The sequence below is a fragment of the Schistocerca serialis genome, chromosome 3 (assembly GCF_023864345.2).
Source record: "Schistocerca serialis cubense isolate TAMUIC-IGC-003099 chromosome 3, iqSchSeri2.2, whole genome shotgun sequence".
In the NCBI taxonomy this organism is placed as follows: Eukaryota; Metazoa; Arthropoda; class Insecta; order Orthoptera; family Acrididae; genus Schistocerca; species Schistocerca serialis.
The window spans coordinates 433,956,532-433,981,177 of NC_064640.1; the positions used below are offsets into that span (position 1 = coordinate 433,956,532).

Consider the following 24,646-nt stretch of genomic DNA (forward strand, 5'->3'; position numbering starts at 1 on the left):
GAACATTCACAAATGTGTACATCAGCTACAAATTGAGGAAAAATATTTCTATTGCAGTTAAGACGTCGTGAAAATTAATGTACACAATTGTAACCACAGGGTCTGAAAGGGTTAATGATAGACGTTTGTGAACTTGGGAAATAAACATTTTAGTGCAGAAAGGGACTTCGAGACGAGTTCAAGTAACGGTGTAACAATGCACTCCCTGTCTTGCTATTCCGATTTCGGTTTTTCCTGGTCTCCAGAGATAACTTGAAGGATATTCCTCAAGCTAATTTGTGTTTATTTACTTACAGTCTCTTTGTCGCCCGAGAGTTACAAATTACGGCGGCTTCCGCCGTACACAAATGTGAGGAAATTCAATGTCAGATATGGCAATCTTACTAGAACCACAAAAGAGGGAATATCAGCATCAGATAGGGTACTCCTACCAGACAGGAAACGAATTCATTAACACATGCTGCACGTTACGTCCCTCGGTGAAGTTGAGATGTGTGTAAGCCTCAGAAGAGCCGTCGCATCTGATGGAAGCCGGATGTGCCGAGTAACAGCCAGATGTCGTGCAGCACGCCCGGCGTTGGTAAGCGGTAGCACACTCACACGCTGCTCCAACTCCGGAAGCCTCATTTGCCACTATTACGCCAGAACGATAAAACTGTTCATATTAATTTTGAATGCGTTATACCCTCAGGCTTAATATCAGTGACAAAGTCATTGCTTAGCAATATCATCTGCGCACGATAAATCTGGAATTGGATCAAGAATCAATTCTTGTGGAATTCGCTCCTCTGTAGATATACGAGGGCATAGTAAAAAATGTGATGGCGTTAATATCAGCGTACTTTTTTAAAGAAATGTTGGTAGTCCGCGCATGTAGCATAACAAGTCAAGTCAAGAGTAGCTTCGAGGAGCAGTTTATACGGCATTTGAAATTATTGTGTTGAGTGTATTTCGTTCAAGAGCTGCTCGTATTGTATAAGGCACAGCGTGCTAGCTTGCTTGACGGGTGGGTGAGCCGTATCCAGGTCGAATCCGTGCTGCGGATTAACAGTCCTGTGTTGGTACATCGGGAAGCCTGAGTGTGGTTTTTAGGAGGTTTCCACGTTCGCTTGGAGAAATAGAAGTTAAGTAAATCTTCTGTTTACTACAAGGAAGACCCAAAGAAATTGGTACACCTGCCTAATATAGCGTGGAGCACCTGCGAGTACGCAAAAGTACCGCAACACGATTTGACGTGGACTCGACTAATGTCTGAAGTAGTACTGGAGGGAACTGACACCATGAATCCTGCAGGGCTCTCCATAAATCCGTTAAGAGCACGATGGGGTGGAGATCTCTTCTGAACAGCACGTTGCAAGGCATTCCATATATGCTCAATAATGTTCATGTCTGGGGAGTTTGGTGGCCAGCGGAAGTGTTTATGCTAAGGAGAGTGTTTGTGGAGCCACTCTTTAGCAATTCTGGACGTGTGGAATGTTGCATTGTCCTGCTGGAATTGTCCAATTCCGTCGGAATGCACAATGGACATGAATGGATTCAGGTGATCAGACAGGATGCTTACGTACGTGTCACATGTCAGAGTCGCATCTAGACTATCATGGGCCCCATATCACTCCAACTGTACACACTCCACACCATTACAGAGCCTCCACCAGCCTGAACATTTCCCTGCTGACATGCGGGTTCATGGCATGGATTCATGAGGTTGTCTCCATACCCATACACGTCCATTCGCTCGATACAATTTGAAACAAGACTCGTCCGACCAGGCCACATGTTTACAGTCATCAGCAGTCCAAAGTCGGTGCTGACGGTTCCAGGCGAGGCGTAAAGCTTTGTGTCGTGCAGTCATCAAGGGTACACGAGTGGGCGTTCGTCTCCGAAAGCCCATATCGACGATGTTTCGTTGAATGGTTTTCAGGCTAGCACTTGTTGATGGCCCAGCACTGAAATCTGCAGCAATTTGCGGAAGGGTTGGACTTCTGTCACGATGAATGATTCTCTTCAGTCGTCGTTTATGCCGTTCTTGCAGGATCATTTCCGGCCGCAGCGATGTCGGTGATTTGATGTTTTACCAGATTCCTGAGATTCACGGCACACTCGTGAAATCGTCGTCCGGGAAAATCCCCACTTCATCGCTGCCTCCGAGATGATGTGTCCCATAGCTCGTGCGCCGACTATAACACCACGTTCAAACTTACTTAAATCTTGATAACCTACCATTGTAGCAGCAGTAACTGATCTAACAACTGCGCCAGACACTTGTCTTGTATAGGCGTTGCCGACCGCAGCGCCGTATGCTGCCTGTTTACATATCTCTGTATTTGAATACGCATGCCTATAGCAGTTTCCTTGGCTCTTCAGTGCATATCAACTTGTTCGCTAATCATTTCTGCTCCTGTCCAGCTTTCCTACGACGACAGTTGCAGCACCACTCTGTAGCCCACCTTTCCTTACCATTGTGTACGAAGTCGTACACAACTATCAGTAAACCTATCTTTACCTCCGCGTGTATCTGTTAACGGACAACTAACACTGTTGGAATAGCGGAAAAACAAACCCGAGACAGAACAGTGCAGTATTGCATGCAGGCTTCGAAGAGTAAAGCGGGCATTGTTGTTTTCATCCACAGGAAGTACCGTAAGTGAATGGAACAAGTTAATTACCAAACGAGACACACGGCGCATATCGTCGACATTTGCACTGTTGAACACTGCCAGCCGAGGTGGCCGAGCGGTTCTAGGCACTACAGTCTGGAACCGTGCGACCGCTAGAGTCTCAGGTTCGAATCCTGCCTCGGGCATGGATGTGTGTGATGTCCTTAGGTTAGTGAGGTTTAAGTAGTTCTAAGTTCTAGGGGACTGATGACCTCAGAAGTTAAGTCCCATAGTGCTCAGAGCCATTTGAACGATTTTTTTTTTTGTTGAACACTCAAAATGTTCAAATGTGTGTGAAATGTTATGGGACTTAACTGCTAAGGTCATCAAACCCTAAGCTTACACACTACTTAACCTAAATTATTCTAAGGACAAACACACACATCCATGCCCGAGGGAGGACTCGAACCTCCGCCGGGACCAGCCGCACAGTCCACGACTGCAACGCCTTAGACCGCTCGGCTAATCCCGCGCGGCTGTTGAACACTATTTTCAGTTCAGTACAGATAGAAGACTGTTGGGGAAGAAATCAAACGTAATGCAACAACTTTGTTACGAACCGCCAGAGACCGTGGGTCTCTTACACTAAAATACTCAGAAGGAATCCCTGAACAACCGTTGAAAGTTTGCCGGTGGGATTCTGGTTACCGTTGTTAATTTATTCCGTTAATTTGCTGCTAGTCTGTTCCTTGTATGGCCGGCCGTTGTGGCCGAGCGGTTCTAGGCACTTCAGTCCGGAACCGCGCTGCTGCTACGGCCGCAGATTCGAATCCTGCCTCGGGCATGGATATGTGTAATGTCCTTAGGTTAGTTAGGTTTAAGTAGTGCTAGGTCTAGGGGACTGATGACCTCAGATGTTAAGTCCCATAGTGCTTAGAGCCATTTGAACCTTTTTTTTTTTTTTTGTTCGTTGTTTGTATCTTTACCTCTACTCTGGCAACAGAAACAACTGTAAGTAGGGTAGAATGCCTCCGTGTTCAAAGGACAGGAGATCTGTAGGTAAATTTTTTATTTGCTATCAGGGAAGTGCTAACAGATAAGACAGTTTATATACTTAATTCATTCACATCATCCAGTTTTACCAGCACTACATTGGTCACAGTGCTTTTCCAATAAAGCAAACCAAAACAAAATTGTAGCTGGTTGTTGCTTTACTTTACAAACATTCTGTATCGCTCACCGGCGACGGGCCTCCAATAATGTCTTTATTGTATCAAGTGGCATTATTTGCGCAAATAGTGACGGGAGCCACAAACCGAATGGTGAACATTTCAGCTACTGCTGTAAGGGCGCTTCGGTAGCGCTCTCTCGCCGTCGTCTGACTACAGCCGCGCGACGGGGATGGAGATGTGCGGCGGGCACGGCACGCTGCCCTGTAGTAGCTGCCTAGCTGGCAGTCAATGCGGGAGAGAAGCGGCGCGCAGCCCGTTGTCCGCGACTGCGCATGCGCCGCAGAATGAGCCGTGGCCACGCGCTCGGAGGCGCTCCGTGCTATTCAGTGCCGCGACGCGGACCGCCGCGGAAGCTGTGGGCAGGGCTGCGTCTGCCGCCTGCTCTCTGTGTCCCGGCGCTGAGCCAGGGTTCACGACTCGTCAGGGGCAGGGGTGACAAGTCCCCGTCTCTCCAATACAAATGACTGTCACACGCACTTTTAATTTGCCACAGACAAATACGATTTTTGTTGCTGTTGGTCAAAATATTTGATCCGGTGATCATCCACAACTGAGGAACACATTTATAAAATAAAACTTCTCTTCAATGGCTAGTAATTTTCTTAATCTATTCCACGACTGGTTTCTAAGCTTAAAGTTCATCTTCAGGTGCCACCAAATAATTGTGGAAACATAAATGAGTGGTGGTCGAGTCAGTTAGTCATTGAGGATCACACCCACGACACGTGTCGTGCTGCTTTTATGGCACCTGAAGACGAAGTTTTAAGCTTCGAAACCTGTCGAGGAATAAATTAAGAAAATTACTAGCAACTGAAGCGGATTTTTATTCTATAAAAATTGTTGTTGTTATTGTGGTCTTCAGTCCGAAGAGTGGTTAGATGTGGCTCTCCATGCTAATCTGTCCTACACAACATTATTCATCTCTGTATAATTACTGAAACCCACATCCGTCTGAATTGCTTTAATGTATTCATCTCTTGGCCTCCTTCTACAATTTTTGTTCTCCCCTCCTTTCCCTCCATTACCAAATTAACAAAACCTTGGTGCTTCAAGATGTGTCCTACTAACCGAAGTTTCTTAGTCAATTTATGCCGTAAATTACTTTCTTCCCCAGTTCGGATCAGTGTCTCTTCATTACTTACTCGATGTATCCATATCCTTTTCCTTCACTTTGTCACGTGTCTGTACGAGGTCGGCATCTTATTTCAATTTTATACAGGAAATGTATTCGCAGTTACGAATATGAACCACCATCGACTGTACATTGGAATGACGACAATGAATATTTGTGCCGGACCAGGACTCGAATCCAAATTTCCTGCTTTAGCTTGCACTTTAATTCTTAATAACACAGGCACTGCTATTACGCATTTCAGTTTTGGCATTGTTAGTGGGAGGTGGTGGTCCGATGCCACCACTTCCCTCCGGGACAGAATTCGTGTACCCATCTGTCTGCAGTTCAAGTGTGAGAATATACTCTAAATATTTGCGTAAAGTGTACTTCAGGTGGCACGCGCGTACCGGCCAGGTACATACCTAGGTGAATGTGAGAAACCGTCTAAAAACCACAGCTAGGTTGGCCGGAACACCGGACCAGTCGTTAACCCGTCGGGTGGATTCGATCGAGGACTGGTGTGCCTCCCTATGTATCGGAAGCGGACGTTTTAACACACTCACCTATCCGAGGGAATACCAGATCTAAGCTCCAGAATTATTCCATAGCGCCACACTTCAAGCCATTCTATTCTCCTCTTCTCTGAACTGTTAATGAGCCACGTTTCAATTCCATACAAGGCTACACTCCAGAGAAATACCTTCAGAAAAGACTTACTGACACGTAAATCTATATTTGATGTCAACAAATTTCTGTTCTTCAGAAACTCTTTTCTCGCTATTGCCAGTGTACATTTTATATCCTCTCTACTTCAGCCATCATTAGTTATTTTTATGCCCAAATACTACCTTTATCGTCTCGTTCCCTAATCCAGTTCCCTCAGCTGCTCGTTGTTTATTTACACTACATTCCACTACCCTTGTTTTACTTTTGTTGCCGGCCGCAGTGGCCGAGCGGTTCTAGGCGCTACAGTCTGGAACCGCGCGACCGCTACGGTAGCAGGTTCGAATCCTGCCTCGGGCATGGATGTGTGTGATGTCCTTAGATTAGTTAGGTTTAAGTAGTTCTAAATTCTAGGGGACTGATGACCTCAGGTGTTAAGTCCCATAGTGCTCAGAGCCATTTTTATTTTTGTTGATGTTCCTCCTATAACCTCTCTTCAAGACATGTGAATGGTACGTCCAGAAGTAAAGTCTAGATGTGTTTTAAACAGAACATAACACAGTTCAACTGTTCTTCGAAGCACCTTGCAGTCTCGGACAGAAATAAATGTCATCAGAAAACCTCAGACTTTGCATTTCTTCTCCCCGATCTTTAGTTTCGTTTCCAGATTTCTCCTTGATGTCTTCTACTGGGTGCTCAATGCACAGATTTCATATCATTGGGGATAGGCTAAAACTCTTTCTCACTGCCTCCTCCCTAAATGTCTAAGTCTCTGTGTCTCTGCTACGCCTTTCTTCAATCTATCTTCAAAATTAAGTTGTAGGGTTAGTATTACATCGCGTGTTTTAACTATAACTGTGCGTAATACTTCAGTGTGTTAATTTGTTTATAATCATAAAAAAGCACCCCGTCTTCATGCCACGAGTGGCCTACCGGGACCATCCGACCGCCGTGTCATCCTCCGAGGAGTGTGCGGATAGGAGGGGCGTTGGGTCAGCACACTGCTCTCCCGGTCGTTATGATGGTATTCTTGACCGAAGCCGCTACTATTCGATCGAGTAGCTCCTCAATTGGCATCACGGGGCTGAGTGCACCCCGAAAAATGGCAACAGCACATGGCGACCTGGATGGTCACCCATCCAAGTGCCGGCCACGCCCGACAGCGCTTAACATCGGTGATCTCACGGGAACCGGTGTATCCACTGCGGCAAGGCCGTTGCCACATGTTTATAATAACATATTTTATAATTATATTAATACTTAATTATAATAGAAAAATATTTTGTTTTAAAATGTAATCGTTATGAACTTCTAAACTTCCTGGCGGGTTAAAACTGTGTGCACCGGGACTCGAGTGTGGGACTCCTGCCTTCCGCATACAAGTGCTCTGCCGAAGATAGGAGATGAGACACTGCTGGAAGTGAAGCTACAGGAGGGGGGGAGGGGGGGGTCGCAAGTCGTACTTGTACTTGGGTAGCTCACTCGGTAGAGCACTTGCCGATGGAAAGCGAAGGTCCCAGGTTCGAGTCACGGTCCGGAATACGTTTTTGGTCTGCCAGGAAGTCTCAAATCAGCGCATACTGCACAGTGACAATTTAGTCTTAAAATAACAAATTTTGAACGTTAGCCGGTAAAGCGGACTGAAGACTCCACCAGGGTGGCAATACCGTTGTGTTTACGTACACGAAACAGGAGGCGGAGGTAAAACAGCGTACACTCCAGTACTCTCACAAGTACACCGCTGCCACACGCTACACACCCATTCGTAGAAGTCCTACATAACACAACAGTTAGGCCTCGACCGCCACTATTGTTTGACGCTATTTGCACAGATAGCTGTGACAATATTTATTCACCGTGTAACATGTATGAAATTGTAGTATCCGGACACTTTAATATAGGATGCCTAGGAAGCTGTGTTCTCATATCGCTAGACAACAATTCAGGCAAATAATGTTAATGGAGTTTATTACATTAAGTTAAATTGACAATACTTAACGTTGCGTATTCCCAAAAGTGTGTCGCAAGCAAATGGCGACATGCAAATAATCAATGTCCTCTGGTATATGCAATATCAATGCAAGCAAACAAAACAGTTCGTAAGTCACTGCTATGGCGTTTGTATGACGGCTTGTATTCCACTGCCCCCGCGGGTAAGCGGTGCGGCGCTTCTATTCTCCTCGTACAAATGCCGCTCCAGTCATGGTGTCGGGTTCGTCAGCGTACTATCGTCTGGCGTCGTCTCTCAGCCCTCTCTGATCTTTCGTTCTTGATCGTCGTGCCGGGGCTTGTCGTTACGCCGGAACAGAAATCATGTTTCGTCTGAATGAAACACTGCAAGCTTTAATTATAATGCTTAATTTATTTGTGAAAAGTTAATGCCGTACGCCGTTTTTGAAATTCTGTTGTCTTATTCGCACATAATTACTCGTTCATTAAGGTATCTTTTAGAACTTAATCCCATAGGCACAACTATTTTTATGAGTTTTCTCGCTGGTCTAATAAAACAATATTTATCAATATCGCCAGTGATATACTCAGTGAGTGCCCTTTCTTCGTCTTCATCATCATCATCATCATCATCTTCTTCTTCTTCGCGCGGGATTAGCCGAGCGGTCTAGGGCGCTGCAGTCATGGGCTGTGCAGCTGGTCCCGGTGGAGGTTCGAGTCCTCCCTCGGGCTTGGGTGTGTGTGTTTGTCCTTAGGATAATTTAGGTTAAATAGTCTGCAAGCTCAGGGATTGATGACCTTAGCATTTAAGTCCCATAAGATTTCACACACATTTGAACATTTTCTTCTTCTTCTTCTTTGGGGTAGATACTTGAATCTCATTTCAGTCATCGTTGTGTTCTTCTCGCAGTAATTTGCACATCATCGACTTACTCAACTTCAACATTTTGTTTGCACGTTTCGTTACCGTTGCCGTCATCACTGTCACTCTTTCTCCTTCTCGTCGTTAATAACGCTAATAACGATAACAGAGAACCTTCATGGTAGCCTGAGGAGCCATTTTACACGATCAATTTCCATGATTACCCTGCGATGTAACAATGCACACTACTGTGAACTGAAAGTGGCTGTACCCAGTCACGTGATCAAGTTAATTCGCACGGTTCTCTTCATCGATTAATACAATAAAATTTACAGCTAGGCCAAACTTAAGCACGAGGTAGTACACGTATCATAATACATGAACTATTCAGCAGAAATGAATGAAAGAAGTGCGGGCGTATTTTGCAGACGTCTCCCATTCGTGCACGGAAAGCTGGACGGCACGTGGCGTGACTGTAGTGCCAAATGGGGCTGACCCTGCATCACGACGCAGTTGAAGGTTGAACCGACGAAAAAAATGTGTGTGTGTGTGTGTGTGTGTGTGTGTGTGTGTCAGTTACGGTGCACTGTGGCTGTGTTCTTCATTGCAACATGCTCCGGAGACAAAGTTTGGATGACTTTACACGGGGAAGAATCATCAGAAAACTGGAAGAAAGACCAAGTGTGACGAGTCTAGCCCAGGAATTTGGTATTTCTCACACCATTGTCCCACGTGCATGAACAGCGTTCCGAACCAAAGGAGCCGGCCGTTATGCCCCAGCTGTTCTAGGCGCTTCAGTCTGGAACCACTCGACCGCTACGGTCGCAGGTTCGAATCCTGCCTCGGACATAGATGTGTGTGATGTCCTTACGTTAGTTAGGTTTAAGTAGTTCTAAGTTCTAGGGGACTGATGACCTCAGATGTTAAGTCCCATAGTGCTCAGAGCCATTTGAACCATTTTTGAACCAACGGCACTGCTGCCCGAAGGAGAGGACGTGCTCGACCGCGGTCAACTACAGCAGCAGATGACCGCCACATTGTGCACAGGAGTGAAGAGATCCACGTCAAATAGCGAGTGCAATTGCAACCACATTCAACTGGACTGCAAGGCACGCCATCTCACACTTCACCAGTGGCACAGCGACAACATGGGAATGGTCTAATTTCCCGACAACCAGTACGTAACACCCGCACATCGGCGACACCGTTTGCTGCGGTACTAAGAGCGGAGGTGCTGGACCACTGAGGACCGGAATCACTTGCTCTTCTCGGATGAGAGCAGGTTTAGTCTGAGTGTGACTCCGAACCTATCCTTATGTGACGAGATGTGGGAACACGTAATGCACGCAGGGGCATTTCCGAACATAATGATTTAGGTGATCCAGGTGTTAAGATGTGGAGGGGTATGTCGAATAGGCGTCCTGGCCATCAAATCTTTGAACACTCACTAGTCAATGTTATTGTAACACTGTACTCCTTCCTCATGTGTTTCTTTTGTGGGATGCATTCGGCCCTGACTTCATTTTTATGGATGACAATGCGCATCGAACAGCGCCGGCGGAGGAGCTCTCGGAATGAGAGGATAAACGACGAATGGACTGGCCTGTCCGTTCTCCCGACTTAAATCCCATCGAACTCGGGAATGGAATGCATTGGGGAGACGTGGCTAAATGTCTGTGAGCACTACGGGACTTGACATCTGAAGTCATCAGTCCCCTAGAACTTAGAACTACTTAAACCTAACTAACCTAAGGACGTCACACACATCCATGCCCGAAGCAGGATTCGAACCTGCGACCGTAGCGGTCGCGCGGTTCCAGACTGTAGCGCCTAGAACCGCTCGGCCACTACGGCCGGCTGAGGAGACGTGTTGCAGTACGTTCACATGCGACAACGACCATTCAGCAGTCGTTAACCGCGTTGGTGGAGGAACTGAACGATCTCCTACAAGAACTCGTTACCAATCGTACGGCCAGCGAGTGAGCACGTTGCAGAGGATGCACTGCCGTCCACGGTGATCACACAGCCTATTAAAAACCATGTTCCTTTTTATAATGTTCACGGGACTATTAAAAACACCTGTGACTTCAGTGTAATTATTATAATTTTTGTTCTGCGCTATACTGTAGCAGTTCGTTCTATGTGTGGTCAACTTTTCGTCGAGCTTTGTTACTTGACAGTGACACATCATCCGAAAGTTACTGTCATCCTTAAGTGCTGCACATTATTGTATCTAAAATATTTTCACGTCATAATAATTATTACTTGTTTACATCAGTGCTTAGAACGCCTCTTTCGGCATAACTTCTAAGAAATTGCAGTTCATAAAAATACAGGACTTGAAATGCTTTCGTCCTAAAATGTGGTTCAAATGGTTCAAATGGCTCTGAGCACTACGGGACTCAACTGCTGTGGTCATCAGTCCCCTAGAACTTAGAACTACTTAAACCTAACTAACATAAGGACATCACACACACCCATGCCCGAGGCAGGATTCGAACCTGCGACCGTAGCAGCAGCGCGGCTCCAGACTGGAGCGCCTAGAACCGCACGGCCACCGCGGCCGGCCCTAAAATGTGATAAGTACATGTGTCACGCAACTGATTTCACAACTGTAATAGCAGTAAAAATATAAAGCCGTAGCACGCGCTCACAATTATCAGTATTTCACTTAGCATTACGATTGTGAACACAGGTCTGTACGCTGCGGCTAGGCGAGCGTGTAAACCGTTGGTTACCGACCAATGGTCAGCAAGAGCTAAAATATGGTTAGCGAAACGTTTAAAATTTCAAGCTTTTACACGTTTTAAATTATTAATCGCTTGATACGCGGGCGGTGCAGCGCCGCACACTCGGTGAGTAGCGGTGAGCGCGGGTGGAACCTGAGGAAGGCAAGTGATCGACGTCATAGCATGGCATGAGCCAGTGTGCACAATAACTTGACGATTTAATTGTTGCTGTCAGAAGCGGAGAAAATCGGCGCTAGTTGAAAGATATTGATTTATCTTCGTGCGCTGTAAACGTTAGCTGGCCGAAGTGGCCTAGCGGTTCTAGGCGCTTCAGTCTGGAACCGCGCGACCGCTACGGTCGCAGGTTCGAATCCTGCCTCGGGCATTGATGTGTGTGATGTCCTTAGGTTAGTTAGGTTTAGGTAGTTCTAAGTTCTAGGGGACTGATGATCTCCGATGTTAAGTCCGATAGTGCTCAGAGCAATTTTCTTTTTTTTTTTTTTGTATACGTTAGGTTACCCCTAGACGCGAAGAATTATTCTACGCATAGTTAAGTATGATAGTGCCAACACTGTGAGAAGCTACCGTCCCCTCACCGCTCTTCTCCCCTCGGCACTTCGCCTCTTTCACACAGAAGTTCGTTGGCTGTCGAAGGGTAACAAGCTCGGCAGATGATACGAACTCAGACGAGAGGTTGAGTTGTTTCAAGCTGAGCAAAAACAAAAGACTTACTAGAGCCGTATCCTGATCCCGCATTGCAGATGAATTTTGTTTATTTTTTCAGTACTTGCACACACTTGAATAAGTTGAAAGTGCAATTGCCAGGTTCCGGGAACAGAGGAATCTTTGTGCTTTTACTTTGTGCTTTACTGCTAACTTCAATTATGGATACGTAAAATTGGTCGGTCTAAGGCGCTGCAGTCATGGACTGTGCGGCTGTTCCGGGCATGGGTGTGTGTGTTTGTCCTTAGGATAATTTAGGTTAAGTAGTGTGTAAGCTTAGGGACTGATGACCTTAGCAGTTAAGTCCCATAAGATTTCGCACACATTTGAACATTTTAAAATTGGCGAAAACAATTATTCTACATTCGCGACATTAGAAGCACTGGCTGATGACAAAGCGTTTGACACAGTTATGAAAAAAGTACAAGATATCATCAAGAGTCATTTGCAAATGTCTACTGGTGAATTCAGTCAGTACTTCCCAGAATATAACATAAGCTGAAGTTCACCAAACACTGTTTCGAATCCCTTTTAGCACTGATGCTGGAGAAGTTGCAGAAGAAATGCAGGAAGAGCTCACTGAATTCCGACATGATAGAAACTGTAAGGACGCATTTGAATCAGGTTCTCTTGAGCGGTTTTGATGTAGCAAAACTATTTAATACAGTAAAAGTCGAGAAATTTCACTAGCTTACCCTTTTCTCCGCAACTTCTTTATGATTTTCTGGTAGTTAGAAGCACGTCCAGGAATCGATCGAAAGGAAGTGATGACATGCGTGTAGCTTTGAGCGGTAGTATTAGCCCCAGGATTACCGAACTTGTACAGAAGATGCGAGCTCAAAAATCACATGGATGGAAACAGAATTTGATTTTCTTCTAAAAATGTTGTGTTTTCTACACTCCTGGAAATGGAAAAAAGAACACATTGACACCGGTGTGTCAGACCCACCATACTTGCTCCGGACACTGCGAGAGGGCTGTACAAGCAATGATCACACGCACGGCACAGCGGACACACCAGGAACCGCGGTGTTGGCCGTCGAATGGCGCTAGCTGCGCAGCATTTGTGCACCGCCGCCGTCAGTGTCAGCCAGTTTGCCGTGGCATACGGAGCTCCATCGCAGTCTTTAACACTGGTAGCATGCCGCGACAGCGTGGACGTGAACCGTATGTGCAGTTGACGGACTTTGAGCGAGGGCGTATAGTGGGCATGCGGGAGGCCGGGTGGACGTACCGCCGAATTGCTCAACACGTGGGGCGTGAGGTCTCCACAGTACATCGATGTTGTCGCCAGTGGTCGGCGGAAGGTGCACGTGCCCGTCGACCTGGGACCGGACCGCAGCGACGCACGGATGCACGCCAAGACCGTAGGATCCTACGCAGTGCCGTAGGGGACCGCACCGCCACTTCCCAGCAAATTAGGGACACTGTTGCTCCTGGGGTATCGGCGAGGACCATTCGCAACCGTCTCCATGAAGCTGGGCTACGGTCCCGCACACCGTTAGGCCGTCTTCCGCTCACGCCCCAACATCGTGCAGCCCGCCTCCAGTGGTGTCGCGACAGGCGTGAATGGAGGGACGAATGGAGACGTGTCGTCTTCAGCGATGAGAGTCGCTTCTGCCTTGGTGCCAATGATGGTCGTATGCGTGTTTGGCGCCGTGCAGGTGAGCGCCAAAATCAGGACTGCATACGACCGAGGCACACAGGGCCAACACCCGGCATCATGGTGTGGGGAGCGATCTCCTACACTGGCCGTACACCACTGGTGATCGTCGAGGGGACACTGAATAGTGCACGGTACATCCAAACCGTCATCGAACCCATCGTTCTACCATTCCTAGACCGGCAAGGGAACTTGCTGTTCCAACAGGACAATGCACGTCCGCATGTATCCCGTGCCACCCAACGTGCTCTAGAAGGTGTAAGTCAACTACCCTGGCCAGCAAGATCTCCGGATCTGTCCCCAATTGAGCATGTTTGGGACTGGATGAAGCGTCGTCTCACGCGGTCTGCACGTCCAGCACGAACGCTGGTCCAACTGAGGCGCCAGGTGGAAATGGCATGGCAAGCCGTTCCACAGGACTACATCCAGCATCTCTACGATCGTCTCCATGGGAGAATAGCAGCCTGCATTGCTGCGAAAGGTGGATATACACTTTACTAGTGCCGACATTGTGCATGCTCTGTTGCCTGTGTCTATGTGCCTGTGGTTCTGTCAGTGTGATCATGTGATGTATCTGACCCCAGGAATGTGTCAATAAAGTTTCCCCTTCCTGGGACAATGAATTCACGGTGTTCTTATTTCAATTTCCAGGAGTGTATTATAATAGTACTGTTAACGAATGTTACTCTTAAGTTTAACGAAAATGTTAAACATTTTGATTGAAGGTTATTTTTAGATTGACACACTTTATTCTTCTTGAACTTTGTGATACCTGCTAACAACACATAAATCATAGTGGTCCTTGATCAAAAAAAAGGTTGAGAACCACTGGGTTGGAACGCAATTTCTAAGACTCGTTTCCGTCTTCCTTCTTGAAGACACTCTTTCCGTTATTTTATTTTTCATGGTGGAGAATCTTTCCCTTGATGTTTATCCTCACTCACATTCCTGTGGTTTGGCGGCCCTCCCTGTGGGCTTAGCTATTGTCAGCAGGTGGCGTCAGCCAGTGAAGGTGCGCTTTTCCTTGGCTGGAATATTCCCTGCAGGCTGTCAGATCCAAACCCACCCATATGGGGAGAAGCTCACGCAGACAATTGAAAAATATCCTCTGTTTAACAGAACTTGTAATATCTAGAACCCCTCGCAATTTTCGAGACTTAGTTGCCGTGCTGTTTTATTCTCTGAAAGTTAGCTGAGAAATTTGGAATTTTGTGTACATATAACAGTAAACGATTTTACTATTTTCTGTGTGGCGGGAGCTGGGGAGGGCAAGGTGAGAGGCGGTCATGACCCCCCCCCCCCCCCCAGCCCCCGTGGAACCGCGCCTATCTCAGCCCATCTCAGCTACTGTCTTCTAATATGTCGAAGTCGTAGCTTTCCTAATCACTCTACAATTACGGGCATTTCTTAAAATGAAGATATCTCTGTAGCTGCGGGCATTTCTTAAAATAAGAAAATGTAGCTCTCACACAGTTAATCCCAAAATAATTCTAACATTGGTGACAGATTAATACAGAATTGACTCAGATGCAGACAACATAATGTGACATTTTGGAAGTACATTTCTTTAGATGGTACTCTGAAGTATCTGAGATGTCAATTGTTTATGTGAGAGCGATGGTATGAACAAAATCCGTGACACGGAGATAAAAAAATTTTCATCGTTTGTAAAGTACATCGTATCGACAGATTCAAACATTAAGAAATACATGGCATACCATAAGTCATAGGGAACACTAACACGAATGAAGACATATGTTAGTGCGATCTAAAAAGTAAACATGGAGCCGCAGACGAGCAGTCTGAGAGATAACTGCGAATGCGTGGTCACTAGCTACCATCGATTGTCAAAAGAAGAGGGAATCGTGTTTCTTCCGGGAGAATAGACGTTAGACACCTGTTGCTACTGAAACATTACACAAGGAAATAGTGTGTAATTAAATCACTTCTTATTTATTTAATTACACAAAGTAACAAATATTTTATCGTTAGAGGTTGATATCTATCTGGATCTTAATAAAGGTACTCAGGGCATCGACCATGAAACGCGCAGTTTTATTGGTACGTATCAGCTTTACAGGAAAGTTAAGAATTTTAAAGAACGAACATACAAAGTTTAATCAAGGAATAAGAAGAAAGCAAATTCTGCAAGCATCCAGATATCGAAATGAAGAAACATTGGAGCTCGACTCTCTAACGAATGTTTTATGTCCTGTGATATTGACGAGCATCATTCCAAATATTTGTGTTTCGATGTTTTACAGCGATAAAGGGCAATTGCGTAAATATGGAGTTTCATGTAAGTCCCATTCTCCAGTATTGTGCTCTATTCGGCAATGCATGAAGCACCTGCTTTTTTTTGTTTTTTGTTTTTGTTTTCATTCGTAAGAAGAGGCTCCGTCAATGCTCTTGTAATCATTTGTTGAAAGAAAGTACATTTTCCGAGAGTCAATACGAGAGCAAACGAGATATACCAGTTACTGTATCTGATTCGCGCAAACGTAGTTAAGAAATGAATATGGAATAGATTATTGTACACCGTCTACAAGGTACCACTAAAGTCAGTCTATATGTCCAAACTCTGGATGACTTCCGGCTAACAAATAAAGACGTAATAGAAGCATATAAATTTTAGGAAGTGCAGCACGTAATATTTTCGCTAAGTTAAAGCAACCAAATCAAATTATCTCAGATCAATTTTCATCACAATCGTTTCTTAAGATGCTTATTCTAGCTATCTGTTTTACAATTAACAGTTCCCTTGGGACTCTCGATTTACAAAGCAGAAAACTTAAGAAACTTCGCAACTTAAAACCTATGAAGTGGCTACTGGAAAATTCTGTACGAATCAGAGGAGTTTTGAAGTAAATGCACGAAGCGGCACGATTCTAAATAATCCAATTGGTCCATTCGATTGAAGCATGTCGTTCGACAAGCCTATCGCACTTTCGCTAGAAGACTCTAGGAGAACTTGTGCCGTACGAGTATGCCCCGACGAACTTCGGTCAGCTATCCGCGATTGCCTCAGATTACCTTCGGGCGGCGACTAATTGAAAGAGGCTCCGTATCTTGGCCTGCCCGCTACTCTTTGACCTGACTCCTCTTGACCTTTTCCTGTGGGAATACACTAAGAGCGTAGGGCACGAAAGAAAGCTACAAACAACACTTCTATTCTTTTAAGGGTTTTTGAATTCCATTCTGCCTTTTTTTTCTTTTTTTTAACCTGGTTTCCACCCTGATTATCTTGATGAAATATGTATCTCCTGTCTCTGAAACCCTCTTCAGTTTGGGAATATCATTAATTAATTATTTCATGTGTGTGTGTGTGGGAAGGGGGGGGGGGGCGACAAGGAGAAGAAGGGTGGATCTCTTAATTCAATCCCCAATCATCAAAATATACGTCAAAAACAGATTAAGAGCCTTTTTGATATCCATCTTCACTTCAATACCCTCTGCAACGCTGTATGCTAAAATGCAAAAATAGCTTGCAGGAACATACGCGAAACTGAGCGCTACTTAGATTACCAGATCATACCATTATTGTAAATTATATGCATCTTATAGCAGTAATTCGAATTTCCTCTAAGTAACAGAATCACTCTTAGATAGCAGTGATTCGGATTTCCGCTAAAGTAGCAGGATCACTCTTGGATGTTATTCAACGTCTTCGTAATCGATAGTGCTACATACACTGCCATCGGTCTTAATAGACTGTGTATGGGCATCGAGTAAATATTCTATGCCCTCACAATTAACTGGAATTTACCATGTACTTCTTCTCGTGTGCTGAGTCGAAACATCATTAAGAAAGGCTTCCATTAAGGAGTAAGAAAATAAAAGAAGAATAAAAGCGAAGTGTTTCATTAGATCCGTTTCATATATGTTGCAATTCACACCATTAGCTCTACCTTCAGTATATTTTTAGAGGGTGATAATACCAGTGAAAATTAATCGTCCACAAATATGGACTGAAAGAACAGAGAGAGATAGAGAGAGAGAGAGAGAGAGAGAGAGAGAGAGAGAGAGAGAGTTCTACTAGATGGGACTGCAAGAAAATCAAAAGTAGTCATCAGGGATCGAACATATGATCTTTACATGCACCATTAGAATTGCATCGTCGATGAAGAAAAGTGGAATCAGGTACAGTATTCCACGTCTCAAGATACCAAGGCCTTCAAAAATAGTGAGAAAGACGTAGCTGCAGTCCACCAGCAACCTGCAATACTGGACGATTCGACTACACGGTGCCCAAGCATAAGTACCGCAGACAACGACGGTAGACTAGCAACTCAGAGCGCGGTGAACACAACTGGAAGTGTTACATGCTAAAAAATTTAGCAACAGAAATCGTGCAGTTCAGTAGTCCCGACGAGTGAGCAACAGTTACGAGACAGGAAATTTGCTTTTGTTTTGTTTTTATTTAATTCAGTATGAACTACTGTAATTATAGTTACCTAACAGAGTAATTGTGAGAAGATAATTAACGTGCTCTACCTGTAGATAAGTGATGATTAATTGTGTTGCTCAAGTTCTCACTTTGGTCATAACTTCTCCAGCGCACTTCCCTCTGATAATGAAGTCTCAACAAGCATACCTACGAGCTGACAGCTGCAACATTAAACGTCAAAAGCGACTGAGGGGAAGGCAATCTGGTAACCACAATTTCCACGTTCATAGTTCAGTCAGTCAACTGACTAGAAGACAGCTCTATTCCAGTTGCAGTTGTCCAGCCTTTGTATCGTTAGTTAGCCACAACAATAAATCACAACCGTAAAGGAGTCGAGCGCATGAGTCCGTACAGTGCAACAGCTTGGGAAGAAATATTTGTCTAGGAGAGTCGGCAGAAATGGCTCAACCCAATTATGGAAGACACAGTTAGTAAATACAAATGGCGGAGGACGGAACCACAGCAGCCATTGTCGCGGCTGCGGAGGACCACATTGCATTCTTTAACGGAACCTAAGACAAACTGAAGATAGACTTAATCCAGTTCGTTATCCAGTTGAAGATAGAGCAGGCAGACATGTATGAATAGGAATATCGTAAACAGTACAGCAACCCGATTTACAGTGTCTGTGGTAAAGGGTACTTCGAGTAGCACTGTCATTTCCTCATTTCCTGTTTCATCCGCGAATGTTATATGGGGAGAAAATTGTCTGTAAGCCTTCTCACCAACTATGCTTTCTCCAATTTTATTGTCACGATCATTTTGCGAGTTATATGCCTGAGGAAGTAAAATGTTGTTTGACTTGTCTCGGAACGTATACTTTGAGTTTTAACATCAAAACTTGTGAGATCTTAGCAGAGAGGTAACGAACGAAAAGGACACGAATATGGTACGTCTTTTAAGATTTTGTGCAGTGTCCGACTTATTCCCTAAAATCTTAGGGCGACGTTTTTGATGTGTAACAAGGTTTCCTAGCTCACCCAGGGTTTTTGTAAATGATCAGACAGCCACATTTTCCTGTGATTCTATTTTAGATTTCCTCTCGTCTTACTTGTGTTTTAATTGCCAAGTTTAGAACATCTGGCCATTTTTGACGCTATTTTGCACGATGTGAGCTAGTGTGATTGTGCGACTAATCATGGATGTGTCTGAGAGAGAAAGTGAGAGTGATTTTATCTTAAGACCGCGTTTATTTCTTCTATCGTACTATCCCATTATATATGATACGGCACAGAACTGCCAACACGCAATACACTTTAGACAATCATGTGCCAAGTATATCAGTAGAGAGGAAAACGTACATTATTATATCTCTGAAATGTTTCGTGTTAAGTTTGTATTCCCGTCTTCCATCTGCACAACTGCATATGTGTCAGCGCGTGTTCAGAGCACATGAAGATAAGATGTTACTCACTCGAAACTAGTTATGCATTGGAATAACAACTACAACAACAACAGGAAGTACTGACTTCAGTCTTATATTAATATCTAAAATGTTATTCTAAAGTTACGATATTCAGACTAAGTCCATAATGGATAAAACAAATTTTTAGATTTTTCTCCAGAAAGTTAGACAAGTATTTACTTTCGAATTCAGTGACTATGACTTAAATTTTGACCGCTGACACTCCGCTTTCACAAACCCAGGTCTGAACGTAAGGTTCCTTGTCCCAGCGCTAAGCAGAAATATTTACCGAGTTTTCTTACCTACTGTAACAGAGAGAGGCAATTATACAGCCTTATTCTCACCCATTCTCTTCTTTATCTTAAGAAAATGGATATTTAGGCTCTGTTTGTTGTCAGAAGATCTAAAACGTCATTCTCTCGAGTCAGTTTTCTAATTCCTCAAGGTAGATATCGCTTAGGCGTTTTGCACAATATCGCAGTAATTCTTGCCCAGCCCCCTTGCCCATAGCTCGTGTGTTGAGCGCTCTCCTTACTAAGATAGAACCATCGGAAAATTTAAGCGCGATGTTCTCCAAGGTTACCCACGTCATTCTGCCACTCTTGTTCCTGAGGTAAGTGGTCTACAAGAACTGTTTTTGACTCACTTTGACGCGTACTTCCACTCGAAATTTTTCTTATGTGGACTCCTTGTTAGCTATGGTAGAGATCTCCATGTTAATAACTGTGAGGCTACCATTGGCGTCGGCTAATCCTTTCGGTATGTAGTCCAGTCGAGAGTTGCGGTTTGGCTTCTATCTACTTCTGGTGTCAGTAAACTCTCTTCCTAGTAGACATGATAACTGCCGGCTGGAGTGGCCGAGCGGTTCTAGGCGCTACAGTCTGGAGCCGAGCGACCGCTACGGTCGCAGGTTCGAATCCTGCCTTGGGCATGGATGTGTCTGATGTCCTTAGGTTAGCTAGGTTTAAGTAGTTCTAAGTTCTAGGGGGCTTATGACCTCAGCAGTTGAGTCCCATAGTGCTCAGAGCCATCTGAACCATCCAGACATGATAACTGTTAAGAAGTGACACAATTTCCGGGATTTACCTGTGTTTAACTTATACCGTATGAATATTCCCTCGTTCTGAACCGTACCGAGGGTAATGGTGCAGTGGCTAGTACATCGGATTAGTAATCTAGGGGAATCGGGTTCCAGGTCATGCCCGGTCATTCAAATCTAGGTTTTCCTTAAGTGAATTAAGGTGAATGACAGGATGGTTCCTTTAAAACGACCGTGGCCGAGTCCCTTCCAGTCCTTGTCTGATTCAAACCGTTGCTCTGACTCTTAGAGACCTCATCGTTGGTGTCTTCGTGAAACCCTGCCCTTCCTTTCCTTTTCTTTCTAACTTGAAAATAACATTGTTTCCCTGTGTATTTAATGGTTCCTAACTTACAGTATTCTTCTCTCCCAATGCAGCACGCAACAGATCATATAAAAACGAAACGCTAGTGTGTGACACGTGCACTGCTGTCCGAGCGCTGGCTTACTGGCAGTTATGTTCATAATGTAGTTATTTTCAAAGCATCATTTAGAAATACATATTTATCTACGAGCGCATCATGATTTCACAAGAAATATTTCGCAAAATATAATTTTATGTATTTATTTATCGTACGGCGACAACAGCAAATGTTAAGAAATACATATAGTTTACAGTTACACATTTAAGGATTTATGCACAAAGCTAAAATGTTTAAGTTCTGAAAATTAATAACTCAATAATACTAGAAGGAAAGCATTTATAATATAAAATTAGGACTGTTAGTTAAAACAGATACTTTTTATCAGAGATCAACATCTAGCGAATGCAGCCAATCGATAGCTTGAAAAAAGAAAACTGGTATCTGCAAATAACAGATTTTAAGTGCTATATGCTGTATAGTCTATCGTGTTCAAATCACTGAGGAGAGCGGTGTTAGTATACTTTTAACGACGTACACTAACATGGAAAGCGCACATCAGCTGTTACAGTATTTGATAGGCATCCAGTGAAGCAGTGGCACGAAAAACGCAAATACAACACAAACTTTAGAGCCTCTGGAGTTTGCCTACAATATAATCGCAATCGATTGACAAACGCCTTTATCCAATCACCGTGGCATCATCCCACTTCACTTACACCTAATTCTGTACTCCGCAAGCTACCGTACGGTGCGTGGTGAAAGATACTTGGTGTACCAACCAGCATCATATTCGTACCGTTCCTATTCAGTCCACGTTTGGTTCACAGCTCAAAAGATTGCCATTGCCGCTCTGTATAGGCAGAATTTCTTTAACTATTCCCTCGAAGTCACTGTGCGAGACAATAAGTTTTAGGAATAAAAAGATTTCTCGACATTTGTGACATGGCCTCTTGGAATCTGGAGTGTAAAGCGCTGCGCAATGTACGGTGCCCACTGAAGTTTGTTCAGCATTTTTGTGGCGTTATTGAGCTAGCTGAATAAACCATGACGAAGCCTTAATTCTTTCTTCAAATTTTTAACTGTTTTTCATCTGTTCCTTTAATGCTTATTGATGTGAGTCCCAGATTGACGAACTATAAAGAAGAATTGTTCAAACAAGGGTTTTGTAAAATAATACTTTCGTGGCTAAAACACATTTCCATAGGATTCTTCCGAAAATCTCAGAATGACATCGGCCTTCTACACGGATATTGTTGTTGTTCCCTCCCACATATCCAACTTTTATACTCGGTGACGTTCCTGTCATAGCAACAGCAGCACTGTAAAGGAACGTAGGCAGAACGCCTTGACTGATTAACCAACCACGAGAAGTTGGTATAAATGTATGAGATACGAAATCGAAGCTTTATTTGATTTCAGTATTGCTTAGTTCAAGTTATGCAGCGTGTTACAATTTGTTCACTAACGTAATGCACCTCCAGGAAGGACAATAGTTTACAAGGGGAGGCCGCCAATTGCGAAATTCAGATTCGATTCATACTGCGCATAATAAAAGCTCATGGCCAGAGGTGTAATGTGGCAAAGCACCAAGATGCACTTCTCAGCCGTTGTCGAGAAAATCGACAGTTAAAAGAAACCGTTGCGGTGAAATACTCTCTACGATTAATAATTTTTCAGAGCGTCCTCGCGCAGCGGTAAGCGCTCGGGTTCGTAATCTGAAGGTCGCCGGATCGAATCCCGCGCCATGCAACTTTTTTTTTATTATTAGTTTTTTGTAATTCAAATATATATATATATGAATTGCTTATGCATGTTGGTGAAGGCGGATCGCTCTCCAATTGTACCGCCTCCATTTTTCCGTTTGTTTAACAGGGTGTACCAAAGCTCTCCCGTCCGCACTGATTTTCGACGATGTTATAAGTTGCGCTAGGGACCGTTTCTACCTTCTTTCGAAGTTAGCAGGCAACTACGCTGTTATGCGGCGGCTCGTTTCGGCCCATTCAACATTTGTCCTTCAAGTGTAACGAGCGAGTAACGGAGTTTATATTTCATACCTGCCACAGCAAATTTGTGTTCGTGGGGTTTCTATTCTAATTCGAACGTTTGACTTACGCTATACGTATTCGTTTCGGAATATCGTTTCTAAGTCTTCCGTTAACTATACGTGGTTAACATTATGAAGACAATTAATAACTTTTGTGAAATACAACTTTGTTTGCGGAAAACATAATGATGTTCGAAGTCGCCCGTTTTTCCACGACAAACGACTTTCAACAACTTATTGTATGCATAATTGTTGCAACTGATTGCCGGGAATTATATATATATATATATATATATATATATATATATGAATTACAAAAAACAAATACTAAAAAAAAAACAAGTTTGCATGGCGCGAGATTCGAACCGGCGACCTTCGGATTACGAACCCGAGCGCTTACGGCTGCACCACAACTCTGTAGAAAATTATTAATCGTAGAGAGTATTTCATCGCAACGGTTTCTTTTAACTGTCGATTTTCTCGACAACGGCTGAGAAGTGCATCTTGGTGCTTTGCCACATTACACCTCTGGCCATGAGCTTTTATTATGCGCAGTATGAATCGAATCTGAATTTCACAATTGGCGGCCTCCCCTTGTTAGTTAAAAGTTTGAAGTCAGTTACACTCGAGGCTATTAAAAAAACATTTTGACTTTTTAGGTGGCAGATTTAATGAAAATTTGTCGATAGGGGATATTGTGAAAAAGAACCTACCATCAGACTATAGCTCGTAACACCTGCAGTGGTTGCACTGCAGATAGACTAGAGTACTGTTAAGTACTAGAAATAAATCTGACTCTTATAGAGTTCCATTGAAGTAGCTGCGAAACCTATCTCAGGCAGCATGACGATGGATTAGATTAGTCACTCTCACTCGAGGCTTTGAATCAATGTATTGGCGAGAGCAGCCCCTCAAATGCTGATTGCTACAACTCGAGGAATTCGGCCGACATGTACTAAATCGTTCCCTGGGAACGTTTAAAACAATTGAGAATCACGTTGCGGATCTGGTGCCTTCAGTTCTAGGTTTGGACTAGCTGACAACTTCTACTCTTTACCATTACATACAGAAATTCACTGTTCAGTATCGGGACAAAACTATTATTCTTCGGTCACAGCCAAAAAGCTTTAACTCCCGTAAGGATAACATAATACGATACATAATGAAGGAATACTCAATACTGTGTGGCTGGTCCCGGCGGAGGTTCGAGTCCTCCCTCGGGCCTGGTTGTGTGTGTTTGTCCTTAGAATAATTTAGGTTAAGTAGTGTGTAAGCTTAAGGACTGCTGACCTTAGCAGTTAAGCCCCATAAGATTTAACACACATTTGAACACATTTTTTTGACTACTCAATATGTGAAAGCATTGTGGTGGTATGTAAGTCGTCACACCATGACATATTTTGCTTAAGTTAAAATTTTTAACTCGCTGCTGGCGTTTCTTCAAATAACAGGGGCCAGTAGCAAACTAAGCTGTTTTATTTAAACACCGCTCTCCTCAGTGATTTAAACACGATAGACTATACAGCATATAGCACTGAAAATCTGTTATTTGCAGATATCAGTTTTCTTTTTTCAAGCTATCGATTGGCTTCATTCACTAGATGTTGATCTCTGATTAAATGTATCTATTTTAACTGCCAGAAAAAAAGTAGCACACATGAAAGGATGACGTCGATTTTGATCCGATGACTTTATATGCCACCTTGGAGGGTAGTAGATATACTAATACTGGTTTCATCGTCGTACGCCTCCAGATTGTGTAGTGGCGTGGCTA

The 24,646-nt window shown here is 44.0% G+C and overlaps 1 protein-coding gene and 1 pseudogene across 1 annotated transcript in view; both read right to left on the reverse strand.

Moving 5' to 3' along the window:
• The window catches only part of LOC126470321 (elongation of very long chain fatty acids protein AAEL008004-like), a 655,643-nt gene that overhangs the window by 434,109 nt on the left and 196,888 nt on the right, over positions 1-24,646 (reverse strand). The window lies entirely within an intron of this gene.
• LOC126471947 (5S ribosomal RNA) lies at positions 6,710-6,827 on the reverse strand (annotated as a pseudogene).